Here is a 22,414-nt window from a genome sequence, read left to right on the forward strand (position 1 = left end):
TTCATTTGTGTGTTAAAGCTTTTTTTGCAAACTTCATTTTACTCTTTCTTCTTTCCACAGACCTTTCAAACAAAGGAAAAGAGACTGAACAGACTCTTTCGGCGATGTGAGGGCCGTGTAAGGAGGTGAGACCTCCTTTATTTATTTTCTGCACCTCACTTTGATCTCGCTATCTCTCTCCTTCACACCATCTGATTCCTCTCACCTTCAACATGCTGAACACGACCACGATCATCTCCTCATCTCACGCTTTCTAATTCAGTTTAAACGCACGCTCACAAACACATCAAAAGGTGTTGATGAAACACATCTCAATTTGGAGTTCATTGCAGTCGGTTTTAATTGAAAATCGTATGCAGGATTCAACCTGTTCTTGAAAAGATGCTGTACATACAGGAATCTATTAACACCCGCGACAGCCTTTTGGGATTTCAGATTTTTAAGCTCTGCAGCAGCATGTGAGACACAAATACTGTGCGACTTTGGTTCTTGGTTGGAAATGAATAGAAGAGTGAAATTATTTAGGGTATATTAGGGCTAAAATTCCCACTTTTTAGGAAATTTACAAAATATGCAATGATGTATAAATGTAATTTCGTATTTGGGTATTTTGTATAAGAAATGTGTATTTTGAATAAGTTTATATGGGAACACTTTACAATAAGGTTCATTAGTGAACATTAGTTAACTACTTAAGTTAACAAACTAAGAATGAACAATACTCTTACAGTATTTATTAATCTTAGATAATGTTAATTTCAGCATTTACTAATGCATTATTAAAATTACAAGTTACATTTGTCAACGTTAGTTAATGCACTGTGAACTAACATAAACCAAAAATTATTGGCTGTGTTTTTATTAACTAACAACTTGTTAGTTAATACATTAAGTAATGTTAACAAATGACACCTTATTGAAGTGTTACCGTTTATATACTAACATTTTTGCGTAAAATGTACCGTGACATTTTTTTTTTCAATAAAAGACATCTCTTATTCTTATGCTCACCAATGCTGCATTTATTTGATCAAAAACACAGTAAAAACATTAATATTTTAAAGTGGTTTTACAATTAATATTTTAATTTTAGTTTTCTATTTAAATATATTTTATATGTAATAATTAATTCTAATATGCTGATTTGGTGTTTATGCTGATTTCACATTTTATTTTATTTTATTTTATTTTTTTATGTTATTTTATTTAAAAGTCCATTAAAATAAACCTCTCAGTTTGCCTATTTTCTAAAAGTAAAAAAAATACTAGTAAAGCTTTTTTTCTTTTATTTCTTGCTTACTGTAAAAATAAAATAAAATAAAATACTGTTGGTCATATGAATTTGCTTGGACAGTATTGTTGTTTTTTTTTTTTTTTTTTTTTTTTTTTTTTTTTTTTTGTTATTTTGCTGTTGTAGGCTGTAGAACCTGAGGAATTGCTTCCTAGATCTGTAAAAAAAAATAATAAATGGTCATAAGATTAAATTAATTTACGTTAAGTATTTTGTCATAGTACGTGATGACCTTATAAATCAGGACATTTGTGATCCTGGACCACAAAACCAGTCAAAATGGTCAGTTTTTTTGAAACTGAGATTTATAGTAAAAAATATGAAAAAAATGCAAAATAAAAATATGAAAGCTCAATAAATAAATTTTCCATTGATGTATGGTTTGTAAGGAGAGGATAATATTTGGCTGAGATACAACAATTTGAAAATCTGGGAAAAAAAAAAAATTCTAAATATTGAAAAAATCGCATTTAGTTGTCCAAATGAAGTTATTAGCAATGTATATTACTAATCAAAAATTAAGTTTTGATGTTATGTTTTTATGTTTATGGTAGGAAATTTACAATATATCTTCATGGAACATGATCTTTACTTAACATCCTAATGATTTTTGGCATAAAAGAAAAATCAATAATTTTGACCCATACAGTGTTTTGTTGGCTATTGCTACAAATATACCCCTGCTACTTATGACTGGTTTTGTGGTCCAGGGTCACATTTTTGCTGTGCATAGATGATCAGTTTCACTGCGGTTGCCTTTAGTCCCACTGAAGTATTGTAAAAATGCACAGTAATTTTAGTAGTAGATTATGCAGTAATGGTGCAGCAGTGTTTGTTTTAAGTAGCGCTGAATAGTTTTCGTGGCAGTATTGTGACTGTAAGAATGGCTGTAGTTGTGAGTGTTGGGTGGATGCATGCTGTGTGTTTAGTCTGTAGGGCTCAGAGCTATGTGCCCTCCTGTAGCGAACGGACTAAAAGTGAATCCTTCGCTTTGTGCTCTGACCGCTATCGACTCAAATCAACCTCAGATTCTAACTCAATCCAGACTTCTCTCTATTATTTCTGTCTCTGTCTTTTTCCCGCTCTCGCTCCTTGGGGTACACCTAAGTCGAAATGCTTTCATTAATACGCTAAATTCTTCCCGAACGCCGCAAAACGCTGGTTTGAATTACTTTTGTTAATTCCCTTCTTCTCTGAAGGGGGCAGTTATAACGCAGGTCATGCTTGTTTAGAGAGACTGCAAATGGGAAACCGATACACAAACGGGGGCCGTGAGACCGCTGCAAAACAAATACGAGTGGATTCAGATTGGCTGGCGCCAGAGGAAGTTGGGCCTCTGGGCGCTTCCTAGTGGCTAGGAACCAGCGCCGGCGGCCATCTTGGCTCAGAGGCTGGCAGTTTCCTCTGGCCTGCTTTCAGGATAGTGAGGCCTTCGTGCCGCTGCGCTGCAGATCGGTCACGCTGATTTAGGGTCTCTCATGTATTATAGGGGCTTATCAAAGCCATTCATTCTGCTGTGGGGAAATGCGTATATGTGTTTTTATTTAGAAGAGATGGAAAGAGAGATCAATCAAAATGAGTCTTTATCTGTCACAGAAATCTGACATGCACATATTGGATGTTTTACAGTTAGCGATATTGCGATATTAAGTTAATATCTCATTAAATATATTGTGCTGTTGTAAATAATGCACAATATTTTGTACTTTTTCTGGGCGAAATATTATTACAGAAAAGCCCCAAGTCATTCAGAGCTTATTCTGTTTCTAGTGCTGCTTCTGTCATTTTCATAAAGAACACTGTTATCAGGAAAATCTTTAGTAATTTCATCATTTGTCATTTTGAAGTAGTGAATCATATATTTGAATGTAATAAGTTACCAGAGCCCGTCCAGTCTTCAATATACGCTCTTCTAACCACTGATCTTTCAGCTGATTCGACTTTAATTCATTCTCCAGGATGATTTTTGTTCTTCATTCGCAGACTTTTTAGTGAGTGGATATGGCGTCATTTCCTGGACAGGCTAATCTTGTGCTTTAAGTAATGATGCATGGTTTAGAACAGTTATTAGATTGGGACTGAGCTTAATATGTGTCTGGGAAGCTTTGCCCTAAGGGTAAAATAATAGCAGGGAAGGACTCGGTTCTCTGGAATCACAGGGATCAAACTGCAACTTTTGTGTGACCTTTTGTGTAATCTTATCTTTTTGAAATACCTTTGACAAATGGATAACGTCCATGTTTTGAATAAAATTTTAACTGACATTAATTGTTAGGACACTTGTTTTACTTAAACTGTGGACAACCTGGGTGATTTCTCAAACTGCAAATGTTGTAATGAATTCAGTGAAGTTCATGTAGCAATATCCTAGTGATGATGCCAATAACATAAGCCCTGCATATACAGTATGAATCATAGGCTTGTTTGGACATATTTAGCCAGTTCCAAGAAAATATGAAATCATGTCATATCCAGGTGCGGGGCCATATAAAGGCCAAGGTGGTATTAGTCCACCTAGATTACCCAATCAAAGCTGTTCTACTGTTCAAAAGTTAGATAAGTAATACTTTTATTCAGCAAGGAAGTGTTAAATTGATCAAAAGGAACAGTTAAGACATATAATGTTACAAAAAAATGTTAAAATATAAATTTCAAATTAATGCTGTTTTTTTAAAAACTTTCTATTCATCAAAGAATCATCAAAGAAAAATTGCCATGATTTTCAAAAAATATTAAGCAGCAGTTTTCAACATTGATAATATTACTGAGCTCTAAATCAGCATATTTTATCATGTGATGATGAAGACTGATGTAATGGCAGCTGAAAATTCCGCTTTGCCATTTTCATATTTAAAAATATACTAAAATACAGAAGTTAATTGTAAGAATTTCACAATATTGCTGTTTTTACTGTTTGTTTTATTTAAATAAAAAAACAAAAAACAAAAAAAAAACACATGCTGTATCATATTCCGGTTGTATGTACTCTTTTCAGTGTTGGGGAAAGTTACTTTTAAAAGTAATGCATTACAATATTGTGTTACTTCCTAAGTAAACTAATTACATTACTTAGTTACTTTTTATGGAAATTAATTACATTACTTTTGAGTTACGCTTGCGTTACTTTTTCTCATCTGGCCTGGGCTTTCAAAAAAGTTCTATTTTTGGCAAATGTAAAAGCCCTTTTACACCAAACGTGAAATGATTAAGCCTCATGCTGAAGGAAATGTAAATTCAAAGAGCATAAACAAACCTTTCAGCTGTGCTGCCATTTTGGATTGCATGAAGAATAGGACACAAGAGAAAAAAAAAGTTCAGCACTTTCTTTTGAAAAAAGACAGATGAAAAGATGAAAAAGAAGAAACCAATGTTTTTGCTTATTAGTATAGTTGAATTGGATCATTGAAGATCAGCAGAAAAGGCATTGGCTGAAGTGGGATTAAATACATAAAGGATGTATTTGTGGTAACATTTAATTATCACAATATTCTGAGTTTCCGTTTCACAGTTTTTTTTTTTTATATATATATATATATATATATAATGGAGTGTCTATTTACAAGCCTGTCTTGTTGGCAGAGCCTATTTACACTCTGCCCACCAACAAGTGACTGGGCTAGTCAACACTACAAAAGACTTGACAGAGACAGTGTCTTATATGGTAAAACAAGTGGCGTAGTAATTTTTGATGGGTTTGACTCCATTTCCCCCCTCACTTTTCATATCTCATATCTAATGCATTTATTTTCAATAAAAATGAAAGAAATAAAAGTTGAAAATAAACTATCGGGTAGGGTTAGGGTAGGTGTAAGGAGGCTTATATTGTCCCAATAAGGTGGCATCCATTTAATAATTTGAATTAAAATTATAGTTTGCGCTCAATACGTTATTATTGCATACTGTTTTATGGTGTACTACAATACTGAGGTACAGATAATTGCCACTATTTGCAATAAGTAGTATAAATAGCAGAAAATCCTGCTATTTTAACAGTGTAAATAGAATCTATAGCTGTTTGCACTTAGTGTAAATAGCATCTATCACTATTTTCACTTAGTGTAAATAAAATATGCTATTGTCACGTGTAAATAGCCGCTGCCTTTTTTTTTTTTTTTTTTTTTTAATTTAGAGGAATGCTGAATCTGTTTTTGTGCAAGTGAGATGAATTATTCACATTTAGTCTAGAACTACAATAAAATCATGTTTACATGGTGCACACAACACTTCTGCACTTACTCCTGATTTCTCTCAACATGGGGACAGGAGATCTCAGTCCATACGTGGGAAAACAAAGTAACTGGTGTTATTTACTTTAAAAAGTAAAGGTCCTTGTACACAGAGTCTGAAATTCTTGTCCGATATTTTCACACGTTAAAAAATAAATACGACCTCACACTGTGTAAATCATTTAGACCCATTTGAAGCTGAAATTCTGAAATGTTTTCCTCAAAAAACATAATTTCTTTATGACCAAAGAAAGAAAGACACGAACATCTTGGATGTCAAAGGGGTGAGTACATTATCTGTAAATTTTTGTTCTGGAAGTGAACTTCTCCTTCTCCTTCTCAGAATTTTTCTTCTAAATTTAAACGTAACGTGTTACTTAAAGGGGTCATCGGATGCCCATTTTCCACAAGTTGATATGATTCTTTAGGGTCTTAATGAAAAGTCTAAAATATGCTTTGGTTAAAAATTCTTCATGGTTGTGTAAAACAGCACCCTTTTTACCGTGTCAAAATGAGCTCTACAAAAATCATCCCATTCTGATGGATTGTTCCTTTAAATGCAAATGAGCTGCACACCTTTCTACTATCTGTGGAGCGACGAGCTGCCCTGAGAGACTGTTTACTTTAGCTGCATTTAGCACGTTTAGCCATTAAACTTGCAAGCTAATTCATAAAAAAAAAAAACTTATGCTCACTTCTGATGTAGGTGAAGTTGGATCACGAATGATTTGCACGAACATAGACGGATATATGTAGATCGGGAGGCGCATTCCCTTCACAAACAAACGTAATCCACTGCATCTTCAGCAGCTCAGATGTCGGGAGTATATGACGACCACTATGTTCATTATTACATTTAGCAACACAACACCTCAGTCGCTCAGTCGGAGATATTCTTGTCTAACTTACATCCCTGCTCCGGCATTGAAACAATAGAGGTCGAACTGTTACAGCTGATCTGAGGAAAGATGCTCATGTCAATCAACTATTGTGGGAGTGGCCTCTGTCGGTGTGATGCCACAAAGTGAACTTTGCATCCGATGACCCCTGTAAAAAAGTAATCTGATTACGTAACTTGCATAACTTGTAATGCGTTACCCCCAATACTGACTGTTTCTTTTTCAATTGTTGGCTTTGCTGAAATATTTAAAAAAAAATTGTCTTGCAATAATATGCAAGTCATGACACAAGAAACTGCCTTCATTTACTCACCCTTATGTTATTCTAAACCTATATGGCTTTCTTTTTTGTGCAGAACATAAAAGGTGTTTTGAAGACTGTTTTAGTCTGTAGAGTGAAAGTCAGTAGGGTCTAAAATAACACTGGACCCCACTGAATTTTTGCTTGGGCAAAAAATACTAAAATTAAAGCACACTGTAGAGGCTGCTTTCTCACAGTCTGACGTTCTGCTGGTCTCAGCACTTATTTGCTCTTTTGTCTTTTAATCTTCTCAAAACCCCCACTGACAGGAAAACACACAATCTCTAGGTCTTTCTAACTCCCCGCTGGCAACCGTGCGCACACACATACACACACTTCTTTCTAATTAACAAACAATTTGTCTAAGAGAAAACACTTGTGTGGGAAACAATTAATCCACCAAAATAGCTGTCAAGCACAAAACTATTTTCAAAAGATTTTTTCACCTACTTCAGAGGCAGAGCCGAGAGCGTCGCGTCTCCACGGCACATTCAGTGAATTTGTTATACATCATTAACGAACCTCTTTATTCTGACTTAACGGCAGGACAGGTGCTTATCAGAGACGATTTGGCTCTTTGACTATGGCAGCACGTCAGTTGCGTTCGCCATCGTTTTATTAGCGTCATCTCGGGTGATGACGGTGCGCCATATGCTCGAAGCTGTAATCGAGTGATTCATTTCAAAACACAAGTTCTCCGCGTCTGCTTACTTCCTCCTTTCTCTTCCCAGTTCCTCCCCTTCTTTCTTAGCAATATCTGTCCTACGGGGGCGGATGCGAATGGTTATTCACAGAGCAGAACACCGTTAAATTGGTTTGTAAATAATGCAATAAGCAAGATGGCTCTCTCTCCTCCTAAAAATGATGGCGAGACGAGGGAGAGAATGAGAGATTAGAGAAAAAACCTCCTTTCAGGTGTGGGCAGCACCTGTATTCATTTGAAGATTTTGCAGGGGTAGATAGGTGATTTATCCATAATCTACTGCACCGAGGACCCTTTAGGAGCGAATGAGGGAGAGAGTTATTGGAGGAGCAGTGGGAGGAATGGGCTGTTAGATGGACAGATTGAAAGGGAGAGAGTGGGAAGAGAGAGAGAGGGAGGACAGATGTTTATTTACGATGCTTATCTGTGCATTCCTGCGGTGAAATGCTGGGAACGGCACTGTATGAATCAGGGAATTACATCATGAGTCACACACACAACTTGAACATCATATACACAACCTGATTATATATAGTGGCATACAACGCATCAAACCAGGTGATGTCTGCAAACAAATAATGGTAGTTTTTTTTCTCTCCCTCTCTACATGAAGTAACATAAAGCTAGTTTTCCAATGAATTTTAAATTTGAACTGCTTTCCTAGCAGAGTAACCAGTAATAAGTTTCTTAACAACTCTTTATCTGAAGAGTTCATTTGCAAAAACAGATAACGCGTTTTTTAACAATTTTCAGAAATCATGTTTTTTTTAAATTGTGCATTCCAATTAATCTTAATCTTAAACTGCGCTTGGGTTATTTTGACAAAAATAAATAAATAAATAAATAAATAAAAATTCAGCTAACTAACACAATAAAACAATATAAACATGACAACATAATAAAAAAAAAACATTATTTTTGAAAATTAAAAACAAAATGAGATTTCTGTTTTTGCAAATGAACATTTATTCTAACTATTCATGACTAATTAGCAGTATATCTTTTTTTTATATTATTATTATTTAAAACATTCCTTTTATGTTTGTTGTGTTGTTTTGTTGTTGTTGTTGTTGGCTTGAAAAGTGTGTTTCTACCATTGTTTTATGAAAAAAATATCACTTGGTTTGATAATTTATCTATTACAATGATCGTCATACATTGTGTGTGTGGTATAAGAGTCCAAAAATGAAATGAAATAAAACAAAACAAAACAAAATAATTAATAATTAAATATATATATATATATTTTAAAATGTATTTTGTATTTTGAAAATAAATTACAATTTAAATTAGAATTATTACAATTTGTAATAATTCACTTAGTTTGATAATTTATCTACTACAATGTTATTCATAGTTGTTGGTGTAAGAGTCAAAATACTGAAAGCTGAAACCACATCAACACTCTTTAAAGTTTTAACTGTATTTTGAATTAAATAAATTGAGACTTGATGAGCGTAAGAGACTCAAAAAAAAAAAAAAAAAAAATCTTACTGATCCCAAACTTTTGAGTGTACTTGCACAAAATTTAAAGCTGCATTAACATATTAAATGGGAGGTTGTGTTCAGTGAAACATGTTTGTCACATAGGTTTTAAAAACATTAAAAATGCTTTCTGTCATTCGTTGCATTTACCCATTTAATAGATAAAACCTCTCTAAATAGATTTTAGAAGTGATGAAAAACAGATAAAGTTCTAAAGTGCTCACTTAAAATTACAGAAATTAGATTGTATGTTTAATCTAGTGAAATAATTTGATATGTAGGCTAATCAGATACTGTTGACTAATCGGGTGAGTGCAGTGTCTTTTTTTATATATTGAGCAGAATAAAATAAAAAAGCCAGGAAGCACTGTGTGTGTTAAAGGCTCAGTCCGTCAAACTTGATTTATATGATTATATTCAGCGTGATCACATTAAATATTACTTATCTAGTTGAGGGCGCATAACGAAACCAAAATTGTATTTAAACCTTTATTAAATGCACTCAGAATTCAGATCATCTCCAAATGTATTCTTAGTGATTCAGTCGTGGTTGGTCTTGAGTGTATTTAAACCACATTTTTGAATGCGGTCCAGGTGTAAATGGGGCCTAAGAGATCTGATTCTGGTCATAACTCATTCCCGACACAATTTTGACAAGGCGTTTTGCCTCTGAAAGGCACTGTACCTCTCGTCTAGTCTCGTTTCCTCTGGAATGTTTTCGGTGCTCCTCTGTTTGCTCAGACATATTCTCCAGGTTTAATCACGAGCGACTCCCTCCTTCTGTTTGACCCGGGCGGCAGGCAGTAAGTGGAAGTTTCAGGGTCAAACAGATTAACATTTTATTAAGCGATAGTGAGGAAAGCTATTTATTTCGTTTCACCCCTCCGCCCCGCTCGAACGGTTTTAAAAATTATATGTTTATATGATGCAACACAATTCGCTTTGTTCAGCATTCTCATGCTCGTGTCCTTGGCGTCTCCTGACAGAGGCGGAGGGAGGCCAGGGTTAGGAGTGCAGTCCTCCAGGGGAAGCTCCTCCAGGTGGCCCCGTACTCATGCGCACCCTCGCTGGGTCTGGTGCTTAATCAAGCCCCAGGTTTTGATCCCACAGGGCCTGACTCGCCTGCTCTACACCATCTGTACAGAAGAGTAGCTAATAAAGTGTCTGTCCTCCACTCTTCAGTAAGCTGTAGTCCCTTCAATACACTGACAGGATGGCTAATCATCTCTTTCTCACATAAATAGCAACATATACCACTTCTGTAACAAAAACATTGAAAAATGAAATGTGTTTGTGCTGTCTGGTGAGAAAAAAAAAAAAAAAAGTGTGTTCAAGTGACTTGAGAATGATGCCTTAGACATCAGCAAAGCCCTAGACAGCATGTTAAGGCATAAATGCTTTTGTCCTTTGGTTTACTTGAACTTAAAGGAACCGTATCATGAAAAACCTATCTTTTATTTTGCTTGTTTGAAATAAAAGAGTATGAAATGCTCTATAGATGTTCTGTAATGTAAACACACCTGCAAAAACAGCTCAGAAATCTTAGTTATTGTGTCACAACAATCTAATCGCCAATTCTTATTTGGCAGCTCAGATAGGAATAGTTTTCACAACAAATTCAAAAATCGAATTAAATGATAATAAAATAATCAATATTAAGAATGAAATAAATTACAATGTTTTCAGTTTAATCATTGTTTGGCCTCAGGAGGTGTTTAGTGTTTACATTTTAGTCCTTTTCTCACATAAATCAATTGTAAAACTTCAGAAGACTTGGGGCCAGATTTACTAAACAGGGCAAATTAGCATTAGAGTGCAATTCCATAAAATCGCTGATGGGAGGGAAAACTTCTATGTGTGATTTACTGACAGTGTGCAGATTAAAGAACAAATGCAGCCTGATCATTTACATAATGATCAGCGCAATCTACCAAGAGCAGCACAAATTACCGCCTGCTTTAAGACATGCTTTTGGGCATTAAATACTGCCGCAAATACCAGTAATTTGACAAGTGCAAACGTTAGTCAATTACTATTCGTGATTAATTTTAACAGTCTCCTAACATAAAGTTTGCGTCTGAAAGGGAAACTCCTACTAATGCATATTCAATAAGATCAGGTGCAAAAGTAACTGTGTCCATGGCCTTTAAATGCTAATTCTTCACTGCGCATCTTTAATAAATTCTGACAGTACTATTTTAACGCCAAATGATGGTTTGCGATGGCAGTAAATCTGGCTCTTAAAGGGGACCTATTATGCCCATTTTTAGGGCCTGAGCACCGATGGATTGTTTATTATTATTATTATTATTGTTGTTATTATTATTATTACACATTTTTGAGGGCCTAAACATGCTCGAAATCTCATGAAACTTTGCACACGTATCAGAACTGGTGAAAATTGACATCTGATATGTGTTTCAGAATCGGGCATGGTAAAATGGCTCATAGTGCCACCTATAAAATTTCAACGAAGTGCCCCTGCCGCTACGTTTCACCTAACTGTATGAAATTGAGAACATGCATAAGTCCTAACCTTTTTTATTTATGAAATATGCAGTCAGTGATCGTTTTCCGGATAAAACAAACAACATATAGTGATAATTTTAGCCACATCTGGAAACGTGATTTGGAAACATTCCGAAAATATGAGGAGATTCTTACTTATTGTGGATATGACAGGACTGAAAACTTCTGCGTGCGACTATGAACAAATATTTAGAAGCGCCAGTGTGACTGACCCGATCAGCATATTTGTGTTTGTGCTGAGGGGAACTTCAAAGGTTTCTATGTATTTTTGCAAAGTTGAGTAATGTATCTCACAAATCCTTTCATAAACAACATGTAGAGAGAGTGTAAATAAGAGATTCATTGTGCAGTGTAGAGAGCTTTGTTGATTATAATGGAACTTTGTAAGATTGTGATGAACTAAGATGAGCGACAGCTTTTAATGATTTGTAAGGGAGTTTGTAAATGAGATATTGATGTAATACAACAGTTAAATAAACAAGAAGTTAATATTAAGTGACTTACATTGGCTGCCTATAACACTATTGCCTGATTTTGCTCTATATAAGTCACAACTTAGCCACTGCACAACTCCATTCAAACACAGTGGTGTTTCGTTTATGAATGAATGTGCCTTTTTAAATGAATCTACTGAGTCAATGATTCAATTTCCTATTCAAAAAGACAGTCACTTGCTTTATTCCTGAATAAATCAGCCGTTTGAATGAATCAAATGAAGGAATGATTCAGTAATTAAATCAGTCATTTGCCGCTACCTACTGGCAGATTTAGTTTCATTTTTAAGGAGCTTTTCAGTTATTTAAATCATGTAATATTTCTGTATTCAAAATTTTATATTTAAAACATTAATCTCAACATAAATTTATGAATTTGATTGCAGTCATGCCACCTCTGAGCCTCATTAAACATATGAAAATACACCTTTACAAATTAATTTTGTTATTACAGATTTCATTAGAAATTGGCCTCACTTGTACGATTTGTCTAGACCCCAGTGACGGGTAGGTTTAGGGGTAGGTCATTCATATGAATTCATACGAAATGGGAACTCATAAAATACGTACGATTTAGCAAAAGTCTTACGAATTCATATGAATGAAGTTGTATATATTTGTACGAATTAGCCACCTCATAAAATATGTACAAATTGCAATGAGATTGAGTTGGTTGAACTGAACCTTGTTTACGAAGCAGTCCAGCTTAAAATAATTTGCACAAATATATAAGACTTACTTCGGCAGTGTTCTCTGTGGCTCAGATGCCGAGAATCTTTGGAGAATCTCATTTGTACATCCAGAAACAATTTTTGTAATGTTTATGTGGCACAAACAATATGTAAATAGAAGCTATATTGACGATATAAACATGGGATACTATGTGTGGTTCATTCAGGGCGGGCTCAAGGCGAATAGGGTGGGTGGGTGGGGCTTACCCCTGTTATGACATCACAGTAGGGGGAAATTTGAAACAACATGTTTTCAGACACTGCTTCTGATTTATAGGGATTTTAAAAAAAGAAGTGGGTGGATTTTTACCAGTATGGGCTGGTTGTTTGCACACACTGTGGACACACATCAGTGAACAAACAGCATATAAAAGTGAATTTTGCACAATAGGAAGAGTATTTATAGAAAAAATAAAGTATATGGACTATTAGTGATACTTTTATGATTCTTTTGTGTGTGTGTTTGAGTGGTGACTATGAACTGTTGTTGTATGGAAAATATTTGTGTAAAGATTTTTCTAAATTACTTTTATATTCCATAGAAAAGAATACAGGTTTGTAAAGACATTAGGGTGAGTAAACAATGACAGAATTGAAACTTTTACACACATTTATCTACCATTCTTTAACTTGTGCCTTTTGCACCAAACTTTATACCACTTTTCCCTCTGTAATTTCACTTACTTTCCATTTGTAGTCACGTCTTTAATGAAAAAATCAGTAGAGGAACGCAAAATAAATGGACACATGACAGAGAGCGAGGGAAGAGGTATGAGGAAAAAAGAATGGATAGTGGCAGCTGGCAAGTGATACGTCTAAAGCCCAGGATTTAACAGTGAGTGGAAAAGAGGAATTCTATTGGACCAACCTGTGGATTGAGTGTCAGTTAATGCCATTCCTTAATGCCTGTCAACAGAGGGAGAGAGAGAGAAAGAGAAATGAATGAGAAACAGCGGAGAGGTGGATGAGGTGATGAGATTTTGCGGTATGGCGAAATTGAAAATGTGTGGGAGAGCACGGGAGAGGGAGGATGAGGGAAGGACAGATGGGTAAAGGAGGAGTTGAGTAATGAGAGCTGTTGTTTGTCAAAGGTTTTTTTTCCATTACCTTGTTTCTCAACGCAGCAAATGCATGCGGTGACCCCCCGATGACCTTTGACCTTTGAAAGGGATTAGAAGAGCAAACGCAGAACTGGTGGCACATTGACGCCAACTTCACCCACGCCGTAAAGTGGGAAATGAGATACTCTGCTTTTTTTCTCTGAGGGATTATTTTCAAGTTTGCATTATTGAGTCTGAAAACATCATTAGTGTGTGTGCCTGCGCTCAGACCTGTCTGTCAGCTCGCTGGAGTTTGTTTGTCTCATTCTCAGAGAGGAAACTCAGATACTTGGTCTTGACCAAATAAACAAAAGGAAATTCTCACACAGCCTCTTACATAAAGGAAACTGTGTGTTTGCCTTTCTAGAGAGGTGCTTTAATGGCAAAAGCATCAGAGATGGAGACACACACTAGTCTGTGTGTGGTTTAGATCACTTTTACACGCATCACGTTTACAGCCACACCTCTCACACCACACACTTACTGACCAGAAACACCAGTCTCCTCCATCCACACACATCATCTTTTATGACCTCCACAAGCCAGACTGAAACATAAAAGTCAATAGCTCTGTTCCAAAACCTAGTGAGTCATGCTGTCTACAAAGGCAGCATCCTAACTAGAATTGGAAGTGGCTGATTTGGAAACTTTACTTAGGCAGGAATTATGTCATTCCGTATTTAGTACAAGCAAGGAACAATGCAAAACTATATATATTGTTAATTAACAACTTAAAATAGTCCATATGACATCAGTGTAACGTAACATTGTGCTTATATATAGAGGCACGTATTTCCAATGAGCCTATGTTGAAAAATTAAGGTTGAACCTGATGTCACATGGACGATTTTAACAATGTTCTTACTACCTTTCTGGGCCTTGAACATGGTAGTTGCAATGCTCTCTATGGCGGATCAGAAAGCTCTCAGATTTCATCAAAAATATCTTAATTTAAGTCCTAAAGATGAACAAAGGTCTTACGGGTTTGGAACGACATAAGGGTGAGTAATTAATATCAGTATTTTCATTTTTGGGTGAACTATCCCTTTCATGCATTCTCTGAGATCGAACCCTTGACCTCAGCCATCTTGGCTTTTTGTTTTTTTCTACATACCTTGTCACTATAATGCCATGATGACTTGAAATACTTCCTACTGGGCAACTCACTGGGTTTTGGAAAAGAGCAATTGTGTTTGAATTCATGCATTTTGCAATGGAGAGGGAAAAAAAGCTACTCCCCCTTCTTTCCCGATAATCCACTCGGACATCCCATAACTCTACTGCATTGCCAGAGGCCACAGTGTGGCGTCAGTCACGGTCGGGTCAGTATGCTCTAAGCCAGCTGAAATTGACTCTGTCTCTCAAATCTGTAAACACATTTCACTGAAGTCATCTACAGCCTGAGGAACTGACTGAAGCCTCTTAACACACACTAACACTCTCACAATCTGGTTTGGTTACGCAAGAAATGTGAGTGGGTAGTGAAGAAAAAATTGGGATTGATGGAAATATTATCTGTGTATATATTGTAGTCTGGATTTTGGTATTCTTTCTTTTCCACGGCAAAGGACCAAATACATCGTGGTCCAAAAGTAGGAGGCCAATACTAAAATTGCATTTTTTTGTTATTTAATTCATTTTAAAGGGATAGTTCACCCAAAAAAGAAAGTTGTGTCATTAATTACTCACTCTCATGTCGTTCGAAACCCGTAAGAACTTCGTTCATCTTCTAGACACAAATTAAGATATTTTTGATGAAATCTGAGAGCTTTCTGACCCAGCATAGACAGCAACACAACTGACACGTTTAAGGCCCAGAAAAGTAGTAAGGACATTGTTAAAATAGTCCATGTGACATCAGTGGTTCAACCTTAATTTTTTAAGGTTGCTAAGCTGCTAGAATACTTTTTTGTGCACAAAGAAAACAAAAATAACTTTATTTAACAAGTTTTTCTCTTCCATGTAAGTCGACACGTTTATAAGAATATCACAATGCGAAGTTCGTTTAAAAAAAAAAATTCCCCCCCAAAAAAGTTCCAAAACATTTCTTTGTGCGTGCTTTAATTAAATTAAATTAAATTAAATTAAATTAAATTAAATTAAATTAAATTAAATTAAATTTAATTTAATTTAATTTAATTTAATTTAAGAATTGTTTTTTATTTTATTTTATTTTATTCATTAAACTTAAACTTTAAAGCCTCAGTTGGAGTGTTGATCTGGTTACAGTTTTCAGTATTTTGACACTTATACCACACACACAATAAATGAATGTCACTGTAATAGATAACAAATGATCAAACCAAGTGAATTATTATTACATATAACTGTAATCATTATAATTTAAACTGTAATATATTTTAACAATAATTAACTATATTACAAATAAATCCTAATCTAATCATGACAAACTATATATCGTTGGAAAGGTCTAAGACTTCTAAATAGATATTTTACCACTGTTTTTTGTCACAAAGTATGTAGGAAAAGTAATAGATTAAGACATTAAGCCATTAAGAGTGCACCTCAAAAATCTACATCATAGCAGGAGTTTTGTCACCAAACGTTTTTTTCGTTGTCTTTTTCCTTATCATGTTTTAGAAATTATCATAAATCATATATCAATTGAAAGTTTAAAACCTCAAAATTCATCTTTTGAAACCATTTTAAAACCTGACATTGCATTACCATGGAAATGGTACTTCAAAATCATATTGGAAAATGCATTTGCACATTTATATATATATATATATATATATATAAATGTTATTTTACATTTGTTTTTATTTTATTTTAGTACTTTTTCCCCCTTTACTTTATTTATTTCCAGGTTTACATGACGTTTTTTAATGTGGCCTCAGACAATATATTGATGCCTTCATCATTAATACCTTGTGAGTATATTTTTTTCTGCTAATTTTTTTCAATTAATTTTTAGAAGTTTCAGAAAGTTTCAGCATGAAAATGGTCTCTCCTACTAGTATCCCCTGCCATCTTGTCGCATTACCATGTGGCAAATCAAGGTTTTGCTAGACTACGATGTAAACCAACTAATTGACCATTATGAATATCCGAAGTCCTCCAAAATATTTTCTACCCCAACATCCTGTTTCAGATGGAAATGTGTCAAGATAGGTCAGGTCAAACCATTTCATGGGTTTACGAAATGTTAAAAGGTGAATTTAGCAGCTTGGCGAGTCTCATATTCGACAGAGCTTCTTTTCAAATGTGTCATTTGACCCGACAGTCAGAGTTTCATTTCAAGCAAAACCCATGGCACAAAGGAAGAGCATCAGCTTTTCTGCCTCATCCCCTGAAAGCGGGCCACTCTGAAACTATCAGAGCGAGTTTCTAGCCGACAGTAAACAAGCACAAATAAAGGGCTGAGATTGAGTCTTGAGAGGGCTTTTTGTTATCTGTAGTGTTGTGGAGCGGCGCTGGCAGTCCTCCCGGTAACACTTTCCTTTTCTTATTTTTTTATACCACTTTTGTAGAGCCCGACGGCTAGAGCGTATAGCCCGATCCGCAGCGTACCATCCATACCATAAATGTCATCTTTGTGTGTAAGTGTGCGAATGTGTGTTTCTGGACTCATCCAAACTCACGTCCCTTTCCTCTTATTGTGTTATTGCAGGCTGCTGACGCAGAACCAGCTGTATTTATTTTCTTTGGCGGATTCAGTTGAAAGAGGCGTAACCGAGACTGATCCCGGGTCAGTCCCAAATCACTATCTCCATCTTCACTACAAACGTGACATTCACGACGTGGAAAATCTGTGCGAGAAGGCAAAATGTATTGCAGTAACAGTCAAACGAGAATAAATACAGAGCGAATGAAAGAAGCTGGTGCAATTATGTGCGTGGGACGATGGTGGATAATACTTGTTATTTCCTGTAAAAAAAAACCAAGTCACTGTCATTCCGAAAAGGGGGGAAAGTCATAAACAGCAAATGTAATTGTGAGAATCGGATATGAGCTCTCAGCGAAGCTCATTTGTCTGGTGCTGCGTTACGATGGCCTGATACGAAGCGCGGCGTCGTTCGGTTATTTAGGAAGATCAAGAGCAAACGGAAGCATTTCTTCCTTTTATCACATGGAGAGGCTTTTAGTAGCTCGCCTGCATTTCCGTTCCCCTTCTCTCGCTCTTTCCATTTCTCCCTGACTCTCCATGCCCCCGCTTCCCTCTCTCCCACGGTAGCGTTCACCCGGGTAATCATGGGTAATCTTCACCGTCCCTGCCCTTTTTATCTCCTGTCATTTTCTCTGATAGTGACTTTTTCCTCCTCCTTTTCAACCTCCTGCATGCAGTCAGGATTGAGGCCTGATAGAAATGAAATGAAATAGGATTGCCAAACAAGCCACGGGCCGGTGTCACACGTCCATATTGACGCACCGTACGCGTTTTATTTCCATCCATTTCCGCTCGTTCTGAATTTATCAAAGCAGCCCACTCGATGATTCAGTGATGGCTTCTGTGCTTATGCATTATGGTTTGCATACTTTGCGAAATCACTGATGATGGATGGATGCAATGATGGGTTGTTAAACTAAGACGACCTTTATGATCTTTTTTGTATTCGGTCCCATCCGTCTTTTAAACCAAGATTAGGGCTAAATTGCTCTGTGAAAATAACCCTTCTACATATCTTCAGAATCATCAGAATGAAAATTACGATTATGATGATAACTCTGCTTCCCCACACAGTCAGTCGGGCCAGGAATGTTATTTCCCCTCAAATATAGACACTGGTATTTAACTCTCCTACACTGAGCCGTGTTGCTTGTAATTACGCTGCTAGTCAGTGAGAGGTTGTCCATTTCCTCTGCCCCACTGATTGGGGAATAGAAGGATGGATACGTGTGGCCGCTGCTAAACCTTTATTACCATTAGCTTCCAGCAGGAGGAAGGACATTTCGGCGAAATGACAGACACCACCTACTAAACCTGTGTGTGTAAATGTGTATGTGTGTGTGTGTGTTCAACAGCTAGCCTTTGTAGAAATTACACATTCTGTAGACTTTATATTGAAACGGATGCCTCAAATTGACACAGTTCCAAGGTATATTTGCTTAGCATGATAGAATACTTAAGTGAGGGGAAAGAAATGATAAGGGCAGGTCTTTATTATATGTGTTCACACTAAAATATACACACATCTCATTTTGAGGAGGGATGATAGTTTTTTTTTTCTCATTCTTTTTTAAAGGAAGGCATGAAATGAATACATCAGAAGGCGGTCAGTTGATACCTAAAGAAGTCTGCTTATGTAGATAAAATAAAACATGTGAATGTTTGACAAAGACCTTTAAAAAAAGAATAGTGACAAATTCAGTTTGTAAGAGATAAATATTTACAATTACAAGAAATAGTCTCAATTGTGTGATAAAATGGGGTAAATCATAGTTTAAATCATAATTTCAAAAACAGTTGCAGTTACAACAAATAATCAGAACTAAATCTTAAATCTCAAAACCAAAACTTCTTTACAGTTAGTTGTGAATTAAAACTACTGTGCTTAAATTGTTAAATTAAATAATAAATAAATAATAATAATAATAATAATAATAATAATTAGTAAGTATTTATTTATTTGTTTATTTGTTTGTTTTAATAAATTAAATTATGTATGTATTTATTTATTTATTTAAAACATGTCAGTAAAAACTTTTTACATTTATTATTATTGTTATTATTATTATTATTATTATTATTGGTGGTGTTGTTGTTGTTGTTGTTGTTGTTGTTGTTGTGATATCATACTCCACTGTTCGGAAGTTTGGGTCAGCATTTATTTATTTATTTAGTTCATAAAGTGTCAGTACAAACTTTTATTATTATTATTATTATCATCATCATCATTATTATTATTACCACCACCCCACTCTTGTTCATTATTGTGTATAGTTCAGTATTGTTTATATATTGGTGGCAGTATTTATTTATTTATTTTTTAATAAATGAAAAATGTGTTTATTTGTTTATTTAAAAAGTGTAAGTAAAAGCTTTTACATTTATTTATTTATTTATTTAAAATAATTATTTATTTAAGAAGTGTCAGTAAAACTTTTTTTTAAATGTTATTATTATTATTATTATTATTATTATTCCCCCCACCCCACTCATGTTTATTATTGTAATACCATACACTACTGTTCATAAGTTTGGGGTTAGTATTTATTTAATTTTTTTTTTTAATTTAAAGTGTCCGTAAAAACATTTTTACATTGATTGATTTATTGATTTATTGATTTATTTGAACTTTTAATTTAACAACAAAAATTCTGAGAAATGTATCATGGTTTTAACAAAATATTAAGTAGCAGAACTGTTTGCATTGATAATAATAAGAAATGTTTCTTGAGCATATTATGATTTCTGAAATATCATTTGACACCGAAGATCTGAATAATAGTTACTGAAAATTCAGCTTTGCCATTACAGGAATAAATTATATTTTACATGTATTTTTAATTGTAATAATAATTCACAATATTATTGTGTATTTGATTAAATAAATGCAGTTCTGGTGAGCAAGAGGCTTTACAGATCTTTAAAAAATCCCCTGCAAACTTAGTCTATTCAGGTATTCCTGATCCTCAACAGCAGTAAAAACAAAGCAGACTATAATTGCTTCGTCAGTCATTTGATGAATGTCGCTTTATGTGTTGGTCACATACCTTTCTTATCTAAGTAGGTATTTCTTGGCCAGAAACAGCTACAAATTGGACCATGCCGATAGTCAAAAGTCTGGCTGTGTGAGACTAACTGCCATCTGACCCATCATCCTGAATCTCAGCGAGGCTCCCGTGTTCATTGCTCGTGGAGGATTTGCTTCCCAGTGGCTGGTAAACAGGCAATCGATCAGAGCGACTTGCATACAAACAAACCTGAATGCAGGCTCACACCTCGCTATAGGGAAGGGAGAAAGATTGATCGTAATTGGTGGGTGAGAAGAGTTTATGTACGAAAGTGCAGTGTGTGAGAGAGGAGATGTGGAGATAAATGCGGAGGTGATTGAAGGGTCACATCCAATTCCTAGCACGACTCCCTGCTTATGTGTTGGCGTGCTTATGCATTTATGGGAGCGCAAGTTTGATGCCAAGTTTCTTGATAATGACTTTGTGTTTGTTTGTCTTTCATGAATCAGTTCTTTTAAACTATTTGTTCCAATTAGGCCAGATGTAAGCATATTTCGTTTTTTTTCCAGTTAGTTGTTTGTTTGTGTACCAGTTCAGTTTGTTGCAGTCATGATTCAACCCAAATATAGTGTTGGACATGTCTAAAACAAGTTGTTCTTGGTTCAGTGAGTCATCGTGTAAACAATCACTAGGACAGATTCAGTCTGATTTGTGAACAAATCATTCAGCCTAGTTTTGTGAACTAGTTCACCTGATTCATTAAAAGGTCTGGTTTAATAAAATGATTAATTCATGAATCAGACATTGCTTGTGAGTTTATATATGTGTGTGTGTGTGTGTGTGTGTGTGTGTGTGTGTGTCTTTATCCTTCAAAAAATGTTTACTTCAGCATTCACTCATACACTCAGTTTCCAAGGCTGGCATGGTTCTCTCAGCAGATTTCCGATCAATAATTATGTGTTTGTGAGCATCACACAATATCTCTCAAATACATCAAAGTCTGTGAGAATATGTGGTTTCCCTTTCTACTCTCTCTCTCTCTCTCTCTCTCTCTCTCTCTCTCTCTCTCTCTTTCTCTCTCTCTTTTCTTGCTCCATGACTCATTTTATCCAGGATCGATTTTCCTGCAGGCTATAATCAGGCCGGTCCTTTCATGTCAGCCCTTTGTGACATTAGGGGAAGGTGTCTGGATCGCCTGAAGGACCCCATGTGCTTTCAGAACAGGGTTGTCCCTGATTGTGCATTCTTTACCCTCTGGGTGTGGCCTCATGTGTCTGTGCCACATTTTTGAATGAAACACTGCTTTCAGAAGACTCATTTTGTAAAGGGTTATGATCAAACGTCATTCATCAACAAATATCATACTTGATAAAATAGCTCTGAGCCAAATCCATGATCTGGATGTTTGACATGTTTGAATGATTCAACAGCTGCTCAATTAAATATGATTCTATATAAGTACACTGTAAAAAAAAAAAAAAAAAAATCCATAAAATAGGGCACAGTACATTTTATTAATATGAAATAATTTTCAGTTTTTATTTTTTTACAGGTGTTTTACATATATTTTGAATTTTGCACTTCATTGTATTGTGTTTGAGGGTAAATAAGATGACTGCAGAATTTAAAATGTAAATGTATTTTATTATTTGTATATTTTATTTTATTTTATTTTAATTTACAGTGTATGTACAAACATAATGTGTATGTAGGGCTTTACATGTTAATGTTAGTTTTGTTAATAAATTTTGTTTATTAATAAAATGTAAATATTACCATGTATCTATAAATATATATATATATATATATATATATATATATATATATATATATATATATATATATAGTTATAATAATAGTAATAATTGTTATTATTATTATTATTATTATGAGCTGCACTATATATTTAAAAATTACATTTAGAATACAATAATTATTGTTAATTATTCATATTTAGTTTGTATTTTAGGCATTACTAGTAATTCTCATTAATTACTACATTTTATAAATGTATAT

The 22,414-nt window shown here is 34.9% G+C and overlaps 1 long non-coding RNA gene across 1 annotated transcript in view; it reads left to right on the forward strand.

Moving 5' to 3' along the window:
- LOC127171203 (uncharacterized) overlaps positions 1-22,414 on the forward strand; it is a 131,840-nt gene that overhangs the window by 51,888 nt on the left and 57,538 nt on the right. The window contains exon 3 of the long non-coding RNA XR_007828476.1: positions 61-125. This is a non-coding gene — a long non-coding RNA (uncharacterized LOC127171203). The remainder of the gene's footprint in view (positions 1-60; positions 126-22,414) is intronic.

The sequence above is a fragment of the Labeo rohita genome, chromosome 9 (assembly GCF_022985175.1).
Source record: "Labeo rohita strain BAU-BD-2019 chromosome 9, IGBB_LRoh.1.0, whole genome shotgun sequence".
NCBI classification, from domain to species: domain Eukaryota; kingdom Metazoa; phylum Chordata; class Actinopteri; order Cypriniformes; family Cyprinidae; genus Labeo; species Labeo rohita.